Source organism: Taudactylus pleione, unplaced genomic scaffold (genome assembly GCF_031769625.1).
Source record: "Taudactylus pleione unplaced genomic scaffold, aTauple2 ptg000352l, whole genome shotgun sequence".
Taxonomy (NCBI): domain Eukaryota; kingdom Metazoa; phylum Chordata; class Amphibia; order Anura; family Myobatrachidae; genus Taudactylus; species Taudactylus pleione.
In genome coordinates, this window is record NW_028284753.1 from 8512839 (window position 1) to 8531779 (window position 18941).

The 18941-nt window shown below is 42.3% G+C and overlaps 1 long non-coding RNA gene across 2 annotated transcripts in view; it reads right to left on the reverse strand.

Annotated features, from left to right (window-relative positions):
• Nucleotides 1-264: 264 nt before the first annotated feature.
• Nucleotides 265-18941, reverse strand: part of LOC148508647 (uncharacterized) — a 129428-nt gene continuing 110751 nt past the window's right edge. For both annotated transcript variants that reach the window (XR_015869562.1, XR_015869563.1), the window contains 2 exons: nt 1339-1644; nt 265-612 (listed from right to left, as the gene is read on the reverse strand). This is a non-coding gene — a long non-coding RNA (uncharacterized LOC148508647). The remainder of the gene's footprint in view (nt 613-1338; nt 1645-18941) is intronic.

The following is an 18941-nucleotide window of genomic DNA, read 5'->3' on the forward strand; positions in this document are numbered from 1 at the left end:
AGGACCTCTCATTGTCTAAATCATCTCCCGTAGATTTTACTGAAATTTGGTATTGCTGATTGAATTTTAAAGAGACTGCTGAGTACAAAATAAATACTTAAGTGCCTCTTAGGATATGGCGACATCCTCTTTTACTTTTCCCCATTATTTTGTTATCTTTTTATATATTATTTCCTTTCTTAATTCTTATGTATCTTATTTTATTAGTTATTTTGATCTTTGCTTTTATATTGTTTTTTGTCTTTTTATTTTATTTTATTTCAGTTAGTAATATTTGAAAGCATGTTCAAAACTAAGCGATCTGAGATTTATTCTCTCTTGCTCCTTTATTTCATATTTTATGATTATGTTTGTCCACTGAATTCATATTGTTATTTGACTTTATTTGCTGTCTCTGTGGGCCATTGTAGGCCATATATGTACTGTGCTGTTTTCGTTTTCAATAAAAACAGATTACATAAAAAAAAGAAATGTCCTAAAAATGTAAAATTAAAAAATACTACACATCCTCCAAACGCCCCACTAATCTTTGGAGGCAGCAGTAGGCCTGCATTAAGTAGCCTGAGGTCTCTCGCAGCTCCTCCTGAATTTCCCTCCGGATGTGGGTTAGATCTGTAGAAAATTTGTAAAAAATGCGGATTAAATACTTCATTACAATTAGAAACATTTGAACATTACACATTATTCAATGTACCAAAAAGTGTTTACACACTGATGTTACGGTGTGTTTGAAAGTATCAGACACACAACATTATTAATAGGTTTCTACTTTTCTGTTGTTCAACTAATTTTAAACCCTAACTATGTGGCATAAGCCAAAATCCACTATGATGATGTTACAAATAATGGGAGGTGTATTCTTAAGTCATGATGGCCATATCCTTAAAACACAATGCACGTATTCACTTTTAGAATGTTGTTGATAAGCCAAAAAAATTTATTATTTGTTTTCTATAAAAAACATCACTTTGCCTAAGTACATTAGTACATTTTAAACACAGTGTACACAAAATCAACAAGGGTAGTCTGGTTCCTAGCACCTTGGCAAGTTTGTTGACAGTTTTTTTTACATTGTAAAATACTAATCCAAATTTAATTATTAGTTCCTCAAACTCCAAAAAATTTTTGAAATAAAAAAAAAATATATTTTTGAGGATCCCAAAACAAAAAAAGGGCCAGACAATAAACATAAGGTTGTAAGTCTGAAAAACAGCATTACTGCGCAATGATGTTAAACCCCATACAGCAAATTTTCAAAACAACAAAAAAAGCACAGAAATTTTAACAAATACATGGATAACAACAACACCCCAAAAAATTAAAATAAAAAAAACATACCCTGAGAGTGTTCAGACACAGCAACAGATGGTGCCGGCGAAGCTTCGGGTGAGGGTGAATATTCGGGAGTGGGGGGAATGGTGGAAGGGGAAATGGAGGCGGAAAGATCAGTGGAGATTTGGGACATTTGGGATGAGTGGGCAGGGGAGGGAGGCAGACTTGAGGAGGATTGGAAGAGGGAAGGAGGGTTACTGGGGGAGTATGGTGGTGGGGAGGGAGGTTTGGGTTGAGGAGATGCAGGTGAGGGCTGCTGGTTGGTAGCTTGTCTTTGGACTCGCCGTGCCCTTCTCTGTCTCCGCTGGGCTTCTAAAATGTAAACAAAAAAACCCAAAAATAAAGTTTTGAATTTCGGTTACACAATACAAGTACATATTCTGTACAATAGGGACAACATACAGGAGGGTTTTTTAACATTGACTAAAATAATTGGCAAAGGAACATACATTTTTAACAGTCCACTAATTAATACTTTTAAACAAATACATACTTACGTCTGCGTATTTGCAAACGCAAATTCCTGAGGAACGCAGGCGACCGGCGGCCCAGGTCCGACCAGCGACTCTCTAATTGGGCAATGTTTCTGCGAAACCCCGCTGATCGGAGGGTTCGCCTCACCTCCGCATAGCCGGCCCATTTTGTCCTATTTGAAATGGGCGGCACAGCATGGGTGATACGCCTCTCCATTATGTCGACCAGGACAAGCAGCTCTCTCCTGGTAAATGCTGCGGCTCTCATGATGGCAATGGGCGTTTTTACAGAAAACATGAAATATACATGGGGTAGAAAAAATATGATTGGCTAAAATATTTACACTTTCATCAAAAACATCACTATTGGCCAATCCTTTAATCATGTGTCCCAAAAAATAAGGTCACATTTGATTGGCTACAACACGCAGTGTGCAATTGCAAACATAAGAGTGCAAATGAGCCTAACGCAAAATGCACATGCATTTATAAAGTTAACACAATTAGGAAACAGACATTCACAGTTAATAAACCTTACTTTGTTTTTAACTTTGTGTGAAAAAATAAGAACAGAGAAAACAAACACGAAATGAACAATAAAGTTTATTGACACATGATAAAAAACTCGTTTGAAAGAACAGCAAGAGTTAAACACTTAATTAGATAATTGCCAACAAGCTAATAACAAGCTGATCGATAGTCCATGTAAACATGACATGTGACCATCAAAACAGCACATACGGCCGCAAACATCAGAACATAATTAGCCTACAGCGACTGACAGCGCCTGACTATGATTGACTCGATCGTTCGTTCAGATCAGTCGGTAGCTGGTAGAGGAGGTGCAGTGCTAATGAATGGGCGTCACTTTGTTTACGATCGCCCTGCCGTACGATCAGATTTTGCGGTCGTTGGTCGTACGACCATGCGGCCGCAACGACCGACTCTGAATGAGGTAGTAAGTGTGTCCACGAGTGTTATTGTGAGCCTGACTTCCACAATTTCTGCACCCTCTGTATTTGTGGGGATGAGCAGCATAAGTATTGCTGATGAAATTGAGCATACCAATGTGGAATTGCAGGAGGATGAAGGGGATATTTGTGTACAGGTAGCTGACGCTGGCAATAATGAGAATATTGAGGATGTTGTTTGTGTAAGTTGGCACCAGTGGAAGCTGCTCTTGGCCAGGACAGGACCAACAGTAGGACCAACAAATCCATCTCTTATGTGTGGAATTATTTTTACCCAAATCCTGACATTTGTCAAGCCAGCTGTAGCCGTTGTGGAACCACAGTAAGTAGAAGTAGAAACATTAAGCATCTAGGAACCTCCACACTATTACGCCATCTGCAGCGACCCCATGACAAGTATTTGATAACATCAGAAACTGGTGTTAAAAAATAACAAGCAGTCCAGCATCAGCTAGCTCCCTTTTCTCTACTAGATCCCAGCACCTGCAATCTCCACCACCAACACCTTCATCATCAATAACCTCAGTAATGATCAGAGGCAGTCCTGCATCAAATTTTTTATTGCTAGGTGACTCCTCCCCTTTCCAGGAAGAGTCCTTGAGCGCTAGGCCTGCTGCTGCTGGGGGTGGATCTTCATCCCAGAAGTGGACCAAGAAGGCTACTAGTAGTAGTTTAACAAAACAATTGACTGTTAAACAATCATTTGCAAGGGGAAGCAAGTATGATAGCTCTCACCCAGTCGCACAGCAGATCACTGACGCCATGACAGCTATGCTAGTATTAGATCTGCATCCAATATCTGCAATTAATGCAGTGGGTTTTACACAGCTAATTGAGGTCCTGTGTCCCCAGTACCAACTTCCATCTCGGTTTCATTTTACCCGAAAGACCATTCCTCAGCTGTACCAGTATGTAAAAAAAAAAACTAATTATTGGCCTACAAAATGCCATTGTACCCACTGTCCACTTAACCACAGATATGTGTACAAGCTGTAGTGGGCAAACTAAAGATTACATGACTGTGACAGCCCACTGAGCGGGAGAATCACCTTCAGCAGAAGCAGTATCTAACAAACAACACCAGCTCATTCAGAGGCAGGCTAATCTGTGTATCACCGGCTTCAATAAGAGGCATACCACTGACAACCTCTTAGAAAAACTAAGAGATGTCATAGAAACATGGCTTACCCCCAGGGCTGCCATTAGAAATTGTTGGGCCCGGGACTTAGTAAATAGGCAGGCCCCTCCCCCTTCCCATATAATACAGAAACCGTGAGCCGTAGGAGTGCTTACATACATATATATACATATATATATATATATATATATATTTACACACACACACACATATATATATATATATATATATATACAAACAAACATATATATATACTGTAGATATATATATCAAATATATATACACATGTATATACACACACATATATATATAATTTATATATACACACACATATATAATATATATACACACACACATATATATATACACACATATATATACAAACACACACATACATATTTTGTAGATATATATATAAAATATATATACACATGTATATACACACACATATATATAATTTATATATACCCACACATATATAATATATATACACACACACATAAGTTCTCTTTCTCCCCTGGTTTAATAAATATGACTGGACCAGACCAAATCAGAGCTCTGCCTTCTGCCCTGCCCAGCATTTTCTTCCGTACTTACCTTTTTCCTTGAAGAAGGCTCAGAGTACTTCCTTCTGACTTCTTCTCTTTGCATCCCCCGACAGACGCTGCTCCTCTCTCACCGCGGCTCTTCCGACCTCTCACCTCAGCAGCGCAGCATGATGTCATGATGTCATGAGCGCCGACTACAGTCCAAACAAACTTTATTGTACATAGGGGCTGGCTGGTCTCTGTATGTCCAGCTGCTGGTTGGAGGAGCGGCCCGAGTGGGCGCTCCACCATTTACTTAATGAGGACCAGGCCTCCTTCTTTTGTTCAAGGGGTAGTGTGGGGCTGCTGCTGGCTGTGCCCGAGTGGTAGAAACCAGCGGGCCCCCCCCATTCTGCCAGGGTATGGGCCCAGGACTCAAGTCCCGGCAGTTCCCCCTGATGGCAGCCCTGCTTACCCCACTTGGACTCTCCTCAGGATTTGTGATTTCTGATAATGCCACTAATATTGTGAAAGCATTACAGCTGGGTGAATGTGAATTTCAACACATCCCAAATGATCAACTTAGTGGTGCAGGGTTTTTTCAAAAATGACAGGGGTGTGCAGGAGATGCTGTCTGTGGCCCGAAAAATTTCAGGACATTTTGGCATTCATCAACAGCATACAGGAAATTGCAGCACCTGCAAGAGCAGTTTTATTTGCCCTGCCATCAACTGAAGCAAGAGGTGGTAACAAGGTGGAACTCCACCCTTTAAATGCTTCAGCGGATGGAGGAACAACAAAAAGCCATCCATAGCTATACAACAAGCCATGATATTGGGAGAGTAGGGGGAATGTACCTTAGCCCAGCACAGTGGAGAGTACTTTCTGTCTTGTGCAAGGTGCTCAAACCATTTGAAGTAGCCACATGTGAAGTGAGTGCTGACACTGCTATCTTGAGTAAGGTGTTTCCACTAATTAGGCTTTTGGAAAATCAGCTGGAGAAATTGAAGGAGGAGATTAAACAAAGCGACTCCGCAAAGTATGCTGGACTTTTAGATCGAGTCCTTTATTTGTTTTGCCAGGAGCCACTGGTGGCCAATATCTTGAAATCTGATCACTACATTTTAGCAACCGTGCTTGATCCTAAGTTTAAGTCGTATGCTGTGTCTTTCTTTCCAACTGACCCAGATCTTAAAAGATGCAAGAGCTCCTTGTGAGCAAGTTGGCAACACAAGTAACACATGTCACTATGACGTCTCCTCCTTCAGTTTCTTCAGCAGCAGCCAGAAAAAAATTCAGCTTTCCCAAAAGACCCAGTGGTGATGCAGATAAGTCAACCCAACATTTTGACATCAGGTTGGGTCTAAAAGAATTGTCTAACATTAGTGACACCTCTATTATAACTCCATCTGATACCATCACCATCCAAAGGATGGTGGAGGATCATTTTCATGGCACCATACAACTAGACATGTCACAGAGTCCCTTCAAGTACTGGAAGGGAAAAAACACAATTTGGAGGCCCTTGTACAAACTGGCTTCACATTACTTAAGCTGCCCACCCTTCAGTGTGTACTCGGAGTGAGTTTTCAGCACAGCTGGGAACCTTGTGAGCTGCGGTGTCTGTGCCACTGTTCTGTCACTTAGAAACCAGCCACCTCACTTCAACCTTTGGCCAATAATGGTGAAAACAATATTGTGAGCTGTGAGGTGGTCTAAATTGACTGTAAATGGGATACTTTTGTCAGCTGAAACACGCACAGCATCGCAGGAACACGGAAGACTTTTGTCAGCTGAAACACACACAGCATCGCAAGAACACGTGAAACTTTTGTCAGCTAAATTTACCAAGAATTAAGTTTTTCTGAATTATGTTTTTCGAATAGTGTAATGTGTTCATGTTTCTCCCCGAGTTTCCAGTCTGAATGCAGCCAAACACTCCTGAACAAGCAGCCTGCACATAGTGAGATACGTGCAGGCTGCTTGTGTGTAAATTAATCAAATTAAGCAGTTTAAAGCTGGCCACACACTAGACCAACTTACATCCAGCCAGCCAACTAGTTGATTGGTTAGAATGAAAATCTGGTAACATATGGGAGTAAATGATGATCAGCAATTTGCTCCTAAATGCCAGAAAACAGATGAAAATGGTTGTTTAGACAAGTTTGTTAAATGTTTGATCTAAACTATTTGTTCAAACAACAGTTTTGGTCCATTTTCCAGCATTGGGAGGAAATTGCTGATTGTGGCCCTGATTCAGAGCCGGACGCTCTGACCAGAGCGCTCGCTCTGAATCAGGGCCGTCCTATTTAAATGTGGAGCAGCCTTTTGGACGCTCGCATAGCTGTGGGTTACCACCCACAGCTTATGCGAGCGTCCATGATGATGGTCGCGATGGTTAAGACCATCGCGACCATCGGGCTTGCGACGAGACCCTGCGGTAGGGTCTCATGGCCGCAAGCCCTGGAGTGATTTTGGCTCTATCAGAGCCAAAATCACTCCCACTGACATCACTAGTGATGTCAGTGGGGCCGGACCCGGACGGTAGGCGTTCCCATGGGAACGCCTCCGTCTGGCAGCCATGCCCCCGGCATGCCCACCAAAGGGGGCGTGCTGTCAGTCACCATCGACAGCACGCCCCCTTTGGTGCGAGACCCGGAGCGATAGCTTGGCTGTCGCTGGCCGGGTCTCGCACATTCACACGACGGAGCTCCCTCCGTCGTGCGCATGCGCATTGGGATAACATCGACCCGCTTGCGAGCGTCCTGCGCTCGCGAGCAGGTCTGAATGAGACCCTGTATTCCTTACCAGATTTTCATTCCAACCAATCAACTAGTTGGCTGGTTGGACAGATAATCTTTAGATGTGTGGCCAGCTTAAGGGTGCGACACCACTGCACACGCCGTCATTTCCACTGGAAGGACAAAACACTATGCAAAATTGTTTGCACCAATAGCTTTGTTTTTTACACAAAAAAAGACACTGGCAATTGATTGCATGCACTTAGAGGAATAGGTCTTTGTGAGAATTGTTTTGGGGTGCAGACTAAAGGTGGCACACCACGCACACAGAACAATAATATACGCTGTGTCACTCATCTAAATTGAACACTCACTTCTTGAAATACACAATGTAATTTTTAAATTCAATTAGAAAAGACTGCGTTTTTTTTGTTTTAAACTGGAAAAAATGTTTTATTTTGTTTTTCTAATGACTTAGCTGTTATCTTGTGCACAGAGACGCCCCCCTCCGGCGTCTCATATCAGACCAAATATTAGGAACATCGACCACACATCGAATGCACATTGAGCATCTGAGTAACCCTTTGCTGTCTCAGAATGTCCGTCTTATCTAAGACCTTGGGGCCTCTCAAGCTGCATATGAATTTACAGAGGCTCAACTAGAGCATGCCCAGAAATTGGTCCCTGCCCGCTTGTCACTCACTTTGCAAATAAATCCTCACTGGCTCCACCGTCGCTAATACATCACTGTGCGCGTGCGTAGTGCAGCTTTGGCAGCTTTGTATCAAAAATAAACTCCACTATGCCTGACAGCAATATTAAGTCCACCTCTGAATCAGGACCATTGAGAGTTATTATTTAACTTATGGATTTTACCGCTTAAAGGTCAGCATTTTGGAGACTTCTTTTGTATGCTTTATTAATAAATTTGAAAGACTTCAGCCAGAAAAGATAATTTCATTGAAATAATTTCCATAGCCAGATTAAGCCATCTAGGAATTCATACTTTTCTTTGCCTGAAATCTCACTTTTTTTGGTGAGCTAACATCTGTTTGTAAAGCGCCAATATTTAACATAGAGTGTGCAGCAGAGGTTCCCAAACGTAGTCAACAAGGCTCCCCAACAGCTCAAGTTTTAGAGGTGTCCATGGTTGAGCACAGGTGATGTAATTAGTACCTCAGTCAATTTGATTTAATCACCTGTGCTCATCCATGGATATTTCTAAAACCTGAACTATTGGGGAGCCTTGTGCACCGCGTTTGGCAACCTCTGGTGTACAATATATAATTTTATCTTCTTTTATCAGTACACCTGTGCCCAAGAGAACTTTCATTCTGAGGGAATACTGGATATCCTCAAATCCCTTTGTGGTAGAAAAATCATTGGGATACATTCATTCCTCTGCTCTTTAGTGTAGTTGTGCCGGTCTTATTTTCCACAGGTTAAACTCAGACCCTGAATACGCACGCATCAGCCAATTGTTGCGTTCTGCGCATGCATCGCAGTGCGTGAACCAGCCACTGCGATCGAGACTGCGATCGCAGTGACTATGCAGACCAATCGTAGGGTGACTGACAGGAGGTGCTGTTTGTGGGAGGTGACTGGGGTGGAGTCGGTGAAATGCAAGTGTGCCAGTGCGTTTGAACGCTGTTGCATTTCAGTTAAGGTGGCAGTTGTCTGAGTTTGGAAATTTACGAAGTGAGGAAATTACAAAGTGTGAACATTTTTAAATAACAGTTGAACAAACATTGAACAACATCTGAGACCAGGTCATTCCAAAATACATCTTAAATGTTATCATTTTCTAATATACTGTTTAAACATGTCTAGAAAAAAAATATACGCAAGCAAAATCATAGAGCTTTGTGTGCAAATGCCAGGAGCATGGGGAAGATTGGAGGAGGAGTAGCTATGTATGTGAAAAACAGCATAAATGCTACTATAATACAAAATATATAATGCACCTTTTGGGTGACCATAGAAACGGGGGACAAGAACATAATTCACACTGGGGTGATCTATAGACCAACTGGACAGGGACAGGAACTGGACAGGTACCTATTGCAGGACACTACTAGAATGGCTTTAAAAGGAAGTCATAAATCATGGGAGACTTTAATTTACCTGATTTAAACTGGGAGGTGTCTGCTGCAAGTTCCTCTAGAAGTGGCGACTTTCTAAATTCTCTGCAGGAAGCATCTATCAAACAATTGGTGAGGGAGCCACTCACAAAAAAGCTATTCTAGACTTGATACTCACAAATTGTGACATAAAATCAGATGTAAATGTGGGTGAGAACCTAGGATCCAGTGATCACCAAGCAGTATGCTTTAGTATAAAGACAGGGTCCAATTCATGCCATACACAAACAAAAGTGTTAGATTTTGGAAGGCTGACTTTGCAGAGATGGAAAATGTGTTAGTGAGTCAGTAGAAGAGTGCAGGAAAGGTGGGAACAAATAAAAATGCAATACTAAAGGCTACAGACCTTTGTATTAAAAGGGTTATGAAAAGCACCAGGAAAAAGAAGCCGGTGTGATCTACAAAAGAGGTATAAACTAGTATGAAAGCAAAAAAGATGGCTTTTAGGAAATATACTGTAAGCAGAATCAAAATAATAATGACAAAGAGGTGTAACTTGCCCAAGGTAAGGAGGCTAAGAAGGTGATTAGGAGTGCAAAGGCAGAAACCAAGGAGAAAATGGCCCAGTAAGTGGATACAGGGAGCAAAACTTGTTTAAGTATATAAGTGAAAGGAGGAAGTCAAATGGAAAAATAACAAGACTTAAGGCAGAGAGTGAGTACATAATCGAGGGAGACAAAGATATCAGATCATCTAAATTATTATTTTTGTTCAGTATTCACTACAGAAGGAGAGGGGAAGGGGCCACAGTAAGGTATTCATAAAAATGAGGTACATGAAAGTACATTTACAGCTGAAAGTGGATATATCAATGGGGCCAGATGGGATAAATCCAAGGATACTAAAAGATCTTAAAGGAGTCCTGGTAACACCATTAACAGAATTATTCAACTAGTCGCTAGTATCAGGAGTGATTCCAGAGGACTGGAAAAGAGCAAATTTAATACCACTGTACACAAGTGGAAGCAGAGAAGAAGCAAGTAACTACAGACCAGTAAGCCTTACATCAGTAGTGGGAAAATAATGGAAACACTATTAAAAGAAAGAGTGGTGGAATATCTAAAATCCAACAATTTGCAGGGTCCCAAACAACATGGATTTATTCAGCGAAGATCATGCCAAACAAATATTATTGACTTTTTCAACTGGGTGACAAAAGTAATAGATCAAAGGGGGGGCGTAGATATAGCTTATCTAGACTTTAGTAAGGCTTTTGACACAGTCCCGCATCGCAGAACAATAAACAAACTGGAAAGCTTTGGATTGGATTCTGTGACTGTTGAATGGATAAGATCTTGGTTGCAGAGAGTTGTAGTAAATGGAGTGTACTCATGGGAGGGAAAGGTTACCAGTGGAGTACCCCAGGGATCTGTACTTGGGCCAGTGCTTTTTAATATCTATGTTTCTTGGTGATATTGCAAATAATATTGAAGGGAAAGTATGCTTTTTTGCAGATGACACAAATGTATGCAACAGGGTAGACACACCAGGAGGGGTTAAAAAAAACACTGAGGATCTGGGTAGACTAGAGGAATGGGCAAGAACATGGCAACTACACTTTAATGTCAAAAAATGCAAAATCATGCACTTGGGTCTCAACAACCTAAAGGCTAAATATAGTATCAATGGCACGCATGAAAATACAGAGGAGGAAAGGGATTTAGGAGTCACCATTTCAGATGACTTGAAGGCAGTAATGCACCAAAGCATTGAGGAAGGCAAGTCAGATGCTTGGTTGTATAGGGAGAGGAATCAGTAGCAGGAAAAAAGAAGCAATAATGTATAGGTCATTGGTACGACCTCATCTAGAATTTTGCATTTAGTTCTGGACGCCATATCTCCAGAAGGATATAAATACATTAGAGATGGTACAAAGAAGGGCAACCAAAATGGTGCATGGCCTACAGCACAGAACTTACCTGGAAAGACTAAAAGATCTTAATATGTATAGTTTGGAGTAAAGAAGGGAAAGGGGGGACATGATAGAAATGTTCATATACATCAAGGGTTTTAACTAGGTACAGGAGGGAGACAGTCTTCAAAGGAATAGATGCACAAGAACACGAGGACATGCACTGAGACTGGAGGGAGGGAGGTAGGCTTAGAGGAAATTTGAGGAAAAATTACTTCACAGGAAGGGTAGTGGATAAGTGGAATAGCCTCCCATCAGAGGTGGTTAAAGCTAAAATGGTGGAACAATTTACACATGCTTGGGATATGCATAAGAATATCCTTAATAGAGACCTAAGGAGCAAATAGGGTGGAAGTTGCCAAAAGGATAAATGAAAAGGGGAGGACTAGATGCGCCAAGTGGTTCTTATCTGCTGTCAAATTCTATGTTTCTATGATATCCCCTGCTTACTTTTCAGTGCTAATGTGGCACACCACTCCAATGCAATAGTATGGGGACCTACATTCATCAAGCTCAGAAAATACAACATTTTCAGTACTCGACAGCAGGAACTGATGTTATCTTTAGATGGCGCCAATTCCCAGACCCTAGCTCCTTCCTATGCAAAGGAGGACCGGGTTGTGAAAAAGAATCCTTTTGGATCCAGCCCCCCCCCCTACTGCTGCATTATTATCTCTTAACATATGTATGAACCTGGTTAACGTATGCACACCTACACAGCAGTGTTAAGTTTCACTGCTATGGAGGCATCAGTGTTAGTTCTTAGATTTTCATATCAGCTGGCCCTGCATCGGAGGAATGTTGAATTGCTCTGATATTTTAGTATCCAGCATTGCAAATTACAGTGAGGTGGATACTACATTTATTGGCAAAACCAATAGTTGTTGATATATTAGGGATGTGCGCCGACCCCCGTATTTTGGTTTTGGATCTGGATCTCCCCTGGTTTTGGATCTGGATTGGTTTTGCCAAAACCTCACCTCCGTGTTTTGTTTTCGGGTTTTGGTTTGGATTTTTTCTTAAAAAAGAAAAAAAACAGCTAAAATCACTTAAAATGGGCCTTTTTTGTTCCTACAGTATTAATAACCTCAATAACATTTATTTCCACTCGTTTCCAGTCAATTTTGATCACCTCACAGCTCACAATATTAATTTTTTCATCTAGTTAAAGGGCCAAAAGGTTGCATCCAGCTTGCTGGCTCAAAACTGATTGATATAATTATTAGAGTTGAGGACTGTGCAAAGATGATGGTTGGGATACCCTTGAGGATTGGGAAATTGATAAGTCATAGTTGGTGCAGCCCCTGGCTGTAAAATTGATAATAAATTAATTCAAAAACAATTCATTGGTGCAACCCCTGGCTGTAAAATTGATAATAAATAAATTAAAAAACAATTCATTGGTGCAGCCCTGGGCTGAATAATTAATAATAAAAAAAATCATTGGTGATGCCCCTGGCTGTAAAATTGATAATAAATTAATTTAAAAACAATTCATTGGTGCAGCCCCTGGCTGTAAAATTGATAATAAATTAATTTTAATTTAAAGACAAAAATATTTGGTTCCTAAACTAACCATAACATTAATTTAAAATGTCAGGCAGCAATGCCCCAACCAGCACATAATAGAAAGGAAAAAGGTGCAAGATGGAATAGTCCTTGGGCCCTCCGACCCAAAACAGGACATGCACAGTTTAACAAACCAATCATTTCAGCAACAAGGACTGCCAATTGTGGCTGAAGTGATTGGTTTGTTTGCACCCCCATAAACAAGCTGCCAATGTGCATTGGACATGGAAATGAAAATGATCCCATACACAAACTGGCTTCACATTACATGTTGGCGTCAACCTCACCCTCGTCATCCCCATCAGTGTGTACATCCTCTTCTTCACACAATATTAATTCATCCCTGCTGGAATCCACCATAGGCACTTCTGTAATTTTTTGATGTAATTGTTGATAGAGGTCTTCCTCGTGGAATTTGTAATTCACTTTAATGAACATCATCTTTTCTACATTTTGAGGAAGTAACCTCCTATGCCGATCATTGACAAGGTTGCCAGCTTCACCGCACCGGAGTACACACTGGAGGGTGGGCAACTTAAGTACTGCAAAGCCAGTTTGTGCATAGGACTCCAAATTGCCTCTTTTTCCTGCCAGTACTGAAATGGACTGTCTGACATGCCTGTTAGGATGTTATCTCTGAAATAGTCCTCCACCATTCTGTGAATGGAGCCCATATCACACATAGTCATGGTAGAAGACATGTTACTAGTAGGCAGTTCTCTCACCCCCAATCAGATGTCATTTTTTGGTGAACGATCTGCATGACCAGCAGGCATTCTGTAAGGAAAATTTAGTTTTTTCCTGGCAGCTGCAGAAACTGAAGGAGGAGATGATGGCATTTCACGTGCGGCTGCAGCTGACAATTGTTTTACCAACAGGTCTTTGCATATTTTTAGATTTCAGTCTGTTGAAAAAAAACTCACAAGGTAGGACTTAAACCTAGGATCCAGAATGGTCGCCAAAATATATTTTTCAGATTTCAATAGATTGACGACTCTTGGATCCTGGCTTGATCCACCCGTTCGACATACCTTGCGCAATTGCTCCATTTCAACTCCTCCTTCAGTTTCTCCAGCTGTTTTTGCAAAGTCTGATGAGGGGAACGACCCAACTCAAGCTGGCAGTGTCTGAACTAAATTCATGTGTGGCAAGTTCAAAGGGTTTGAGAACCTTGCACAACATGGAATTTATTCTCCACTGTGCTTGAGTAAGGTGCAATCCCCCCTCCACGGCCTATGTCATAGGCCGTTGTATAGCTCTGGATGGCCTTTTGCTGTTCCTCCATCCGCTGAAGCATATAGAGGGTAGAATTCCACCGAGTTACTACCTCTTGCTTCAGCTGATGGCAGGGCAAATTTAACAGTACCTGCTGGTCATGCAATCTTTGACAAGTGGTTGCCGAATGTCTTAGGTTTTTTTTAATGTCCTTGTACAGACTTGGAATTGCTGTCTAGTGAAGTGGAATCTAGAAGGGATCTGGTAGCGAGGACATAGGACCTCAATTAACTGTTGAAAACCCACTGCAGTAATGGCGGATACTGAATGCACATCTAATACCAGCATAGCTGTTATGGCGTCAGTAATCTGCTGGGTTATTGCTGTCATACTTGTTTGCCCTTGCAAATGATTGTTTGACGGTTAATTGTTTTTTGGAGGATACACTACAAGTAGTCTTCCTCTTGGTCCCCTTCTGGGATGAAGATCCACTCACAGCAGCAACAGGCGTAGTCATCAAAGATCCTTCTGAGGAATCACGGATAGGAGAGGAGTCAATCATGCTTTGAATAACAACATTGGAAGCAGCAGGACTACTCCTGATGACGAATGAGGATGTTGATGATGCAGGTGTTGGTGGTGGAGATCGAAGGCACTTGGATCCCACAGAGAGGAAGCAGGTAGGTGACACTGGACTTGTTACGTTTTGAGTTTTGGAACTTGGCGACATACACTTTGATATTTGATGAATGTGCTCCAAGTGACATAAAAAGGAGGAGGTTCCTCGGTGGTTTAGGTCCCTCCCTCTACTCACTCTTGCTTGGCAATGTTTACATATGGCTTGAAAACTGTTGTCCAGATTGGGGTGGAAGTAATTCCACACGTGAGAAGTGGATTTTTTTGTCTTTTGCCCCGGCATGACAACAATGGGCTTTGGCTTTTTCAATCCATGGGACACAGCTGTTGCCTTACTTACACAAAGGACATCCTCGGCATCAACATCTTCATCATCAACATCCTCATCATCCTTAGCGCCTTCAACTACCAAAATATCCTCCTCATTCATGTGTAATTCCACGGAAGCATCCTCACTGACTATGTCTGCAAGATGTTGACTGCCCTCCCCACATTTACAGAGGACACACAAATGTTGGAACTTGGAGGATCCTCCAGTACACTAGTATTTAGGTCTGGCTCACACATGACAACCACGGACACACTTGCACTCTCCTCGGGGATTTGTGATTTAAATTTTTCAGGGCACACAGTTGGTTTTTCCGGAGCTGTCTTACTCTTCTTAACAACTTTCAATTTTTTAATGGTACCACCACCACTACTACTACAAGCAGAAGGGCTATCAGAACCAGCATTCAACATAAATAAATGCCAAGGCCTTATCCTTTCCTTGCCACTTCATGTAGTGAATGGCATATTGCCAATTTTTTGTTTATCTAAGGTAACTTGCCTTTCGATTTTTTTTTCTTTACTACAGTAAAAGTGGCTTTACCATATCCATGGCGTGACTTAAGCCCTGGGGCATGGGCCTTCATAGAGGACGAGGAAGTTGACAGCTTTGCATCATCATGATGACTGCTGGCGGCAGCTACAACATGTGGTTCTTGGCCTTGCTCTCTTATAATATGACAGCCCTCCATATTTTCTGCAGTCTTGATGCGGTGTCACAAGCACCAATAGTGTAGCCAAGGTGCGTTTACAAAATTCACACACGTGCGTCGTGCGCACACAGTAAAAAAATAGACAAAAGACACAATTATTTATGCTTTTTGTTTTTCGGGTCCAGAACTTGGGCCAGGGCACAGATTGATGATGACTGGAGTCGGGCAGCATTAAGTTGCAACTTGCATTGCTGCTGTATCTTGTGTGGCTAAGCCTTACATGCACACACAGAAATAAAATAGGCAAAAGACACTATTTTTTTTTTTTCGGGTGCAGAACTTGGGCCCAGAGCACAGATTGATGACGACTGGAGTCGGGCAGCACTAGGTTGCAACTTGCGTTGCTGGCTGTATCTTGTTCTTGTGCAGCTAAGCCTAACACGCACACACACACAGAAAAAAATTTAGACAAAAAAAGACACTATTTGTTTTATTTTTTGGGGGAGTCCAGAACTTGGGCCCAGAGCACAGATTGATGATGACTGGAGTTGGGCAGCATTAGGTTGCAACTTGCATTGCTGTATCTTGTGCGGCTAAGCCTAACACACACAAAGAAAAAAAATAGACAAAAGACACAATTTTTTTTTTTTTCGGGTCCAGAACTTGGGCCCAGAGCACAAATTGATGATGACTGGAGTCGGGCAGCACTAGGTTGCAACTTGCTTTGCTGACTGTATCTTGTTCTTGTGTGGCTAAGCCTAACACACACACACACACACACAGAAAAAAAATAGACAAAAGACACTATTTCTTTTTCGGGTCCAGAACTTGAGCCCAATGCACAGATTGATGATGACTGGAGTTGGGCAGCACTAGGTTGAAACTTGCGTTGCTGTATCTTGTGTGGCTATGTGGCTAAGCCTAAAACGCACACACAGAAAAAAAATAGACAAAAGACACTTTTTTTTTTTTCGGGTCCAGAACTTGGGCCCAGAGCACAGACTGATGACTACTGGAGTCGGGCAACACTAGGTTGCATTGCTGTATCATGTGTGGCTAAGCCTAACATGCACACACAGACAAAAAAATTAAAAAAAAAAAAAAATTTTTTCGAGTCCAGAACTTGGACCCAGATAGATCAGCACCAGCCCAGATGGACACAGCAGACAGCACAGCACCAGCCCAGATAGATCAGCAACAGCACCAACCCAGATGGACACAGCAGACATCATATCAGTGACAGCAGCAGATGGATCAGCAGTGCACCAGCCAGGACACAGCAGACAGCACAGCACCAGCACAGCACCAGCACAGATAAGTACTACCTCTCCCAGCCCTACACTACCCTCCCTCCCTGTTCAGTCTACACAGCTGGAGTGAAATGGTGGCCACGGCGTGGTCCCTTATATACATAGAGACAAAAGCACGTGAACCGCGAAATTTAGTCTCTATGGTTTTGCTTCAGATTGAGATCAAAGGACGGCGGGGGAACCGAACGCATGTTCGGATCTCGCCCCGGATCTCAAAATTCGGGTGGGTTTGGATCTCTGAGATCCGAACCCGCTCATCTCTATTATATACGTGTCAACGGTGTGTGATAGAGGTCAACACAGGATGCCGGTTAACACAGCGTTAATGCACTAGGTACACAGTGCAGGAATACAAGTACAACAGGTCCAGCCAGGAACGTGTGCAGTAAAGGCAGGTGTTGTGCCATGTAGTAAAAAGTACACACCTGTACACATATACATCCAGTGGTGGCAGTGGAGTATTTGCTATAGCTAGCAGTGGTGACATTCAGGGGCACGTCCTATCATGTGTAGAATGGAGAAGGAAGATGCACAGACAAGACACACATGCGCAGTAGCACATTCAGTCGGATGTCACACTGATGTCAGCACATCCATCTCTAAGGAACGGAGGGCCTGATTCAGACCCGGTCACAATCGCTGAGCGCTCACAACCGGGTCGATGGTGGCCCAGAGCGCATGCGCACAACGGAGCCAGCTCTGTCATGCTCATGCGTGAAACCCGGATAGCGACGGGCAATCCGACGCTCCGGGTCTCGTACCAAAGGGGGCGTGCTGTCGATGTTGAGTGACAGCACGCCCCCTTTGGTGGGCGGGCCAGGGGAGTGGCTGCCCAAACAGAGACGTTCCCATGTGAACGCTTCCGTTTGGGGCCAGCCCCACTGACATCACGAGTGATGTCAGTGGGAGAGATTTCGGCTCTGTTAGAGCCGAAATCTCTCTGGGGCTTGCGGCAACGAGACCCTACCACAAGGGTCTCGTCGCAAGCCCGATGGTCGCAATGGTCTTGACCATCGCGACCATCTTCCTGGCCGCTCGCTATAGCTGTGGGTGGTCACTCACAGCTATGCGAGCGGCTAGGAGGCCGTTCTAAAAAAAAAAAAGACCGGCCCTGATTCAGAGCGAGCGGTCTGTCAGAGCGTCCGGCTCTGAATCAGGGCCTGAGTCCCCGGGATCCAGTGGTAACATAGGGAGAGGCAGCACAGAGTGCACAATCCTCTCAACAAAATTTGAGTGAGACCATCAGAAATAATGATGATTTATTATGAAAAATATATCTAATAGTATTGTTAGTGTTCAGCCTGTAGTACCTACAACTGCTTGAAGACAATAAAGTGTCCTGTTTTTAGTTTACTGATTGGACTAGAGGCCACTTTGTCAAATTACAGAATTATCAGGTTTACGGCTTGGGCCTGTTTGCATTTAATGTGCAACCCCGTATAATATGCTGTCAGTATTATGTCAACTGAGTCTTTTCTGATCCACTGTAACTACTACAACTACTGCTCTGCAAGCAACACATCCAATATAAAATATACCTAAAATATATTATCAAAATTATGGTAACTCCTTTAACACTATACTTTGGATAATCACCAAAACCCCATGCCATATTGTCATTGGCATTAGATCACTTTCTAGTTTCTGCACGAGACAGGTCTTTAAAAAATTCTACACAAGAAAGACAATGTAAAAAGCGAAAATAGCAAACAAGCAAATGACAGCAATTGTGACTATAACGTCCTTTTGGGATTATAAATCCTGCAGAGATAATAACAACTATTTCAATAGCTCGAGGCTGTGAAATTCTAATCAGAGAGCATTTATATGCAATTGAGAAGACCTTGTCATATCTGTACATCTAAGCCTCAACTACAGTACATAAGCAGTTTGTATAATGCTGAAATCACTAGCTAAAATTATACTTTATCTTGTTTGTGTGTCTCTTCAGGTTTAATACCATCTTGTAATTTAGAGTCAACTCATTCATAATGAT